We start from the raw sequence: 1,198 nt of genomic DNA on the forward strand, positions 1-1,198 counted from the left end.
TTTATTTTTTTAATTTTTTTTGAGTTGGAGTCTCACTCTGTCGCCCAGACTGGAGTGCAGTGGCCACTCCTGGCCACCGCAGCCTCGCCCTGCTGGGCTCCGGCGATCCTTCCGCCTCAGCCTTACAAGTAGCCAGAACCACAGGCGCGCACTACCACGCCCGGCTCGTTTTTTGATTTATTGTAGAGATGAGGCCTCGCCAAGTTGCCCAGGTGGGTCTCAAACCCGCGGGCTCAAGCAATTCACTCACCCCGGCCTCCCAAAGCAAGGGATTACAGGTGAGCCACTGAACCCGGCCTAACTTTTTTATTTATTGTAGAGATGAGGTTTCACCAAGTTACCCAGGCTGGTCTGGAACCCGTGGGCTCCGGCAATCCTCTCGCCTCGGCCTCCCAAAGTGCTGGGATTCCTCATTCTTTTAAGGGAGGAGATGGACTCAGGGAAGTGTCTGGTGACTCAGAAAAGGAAAATGCTTCCTTGGGAAGCAGAGAGGTCAAAGGAGGGATCACGATGGGTGGTGAAGCGGGAAGACGGTCAGTCTCAGAAGAGCCGACCAATCAAGATCATCGCCAGAACGTCATGGCTCTCTGAGCCTGAGAATCCCCAGCTCACAAATGGGCTTGACTGTATTTCCCTGTCATCCCAGCACTTTGGGAGGCTGAGGAGAGAGCCTACGGGTTCGAGACCAGCCCGGGCTACTTGGTGAGCCCTCGCCTCTGCAATGCATTAAAAAGTTAGCCAGGCGTGGTGGTGTGCACCTATGGTTCCAGCTACTTGGAAGGCTGAAGCGGGAGGATCGCCAGAACCCAGCGGGTGGAGGCTGTGGTGGCCACGAGTGTGCCATGGCACTACAGCCTGGGCGGCAGAGCGAGACTCCAACGCAAAAAAAAAAAGTTTCTCTTAGAGACAGAGTCTCACACTGTCGCCCCAGCTGGTCTCGAATTCCTGGACAGAAGGGATCCTCCCACCTCGGCCTCCCAGCGTTGGAACTACAGGTATGAGTCACTGTGCCCTGCCCGCTTAGCCACCCAAATTTAGAAACGAAAACTGAGACTCAGAGACATCAGGTAACTTGCCCAAGGTCACAGGCTGCTGAGCGGAAAGGCAGCAACCCGAGGCCGGCCGGCTCCAGAGAACACTGCCCTCCCGGTGGCGCCAACACCGGCTGCAGAAGGCGCCAGGGGCAGGCGGGCGGGCG

This window comes from Carlito syrichta, unplaced genomic scaffold, assembly GCF_000164805.1.
Source record: "Carlito syrichta isolate Samal-C Ts95f unplaced genomic scaffold, Tarsius_syrichta-2.0.1 Scaffold106310, whole genome shotgun sequence".
In the NCBI taxonomy this organism is placed as follows: Eukaryota; Metazoa; Chordata; class Mammalia; order Primates; family Tarsiidae; genus Carlito; species Carlito syrichta.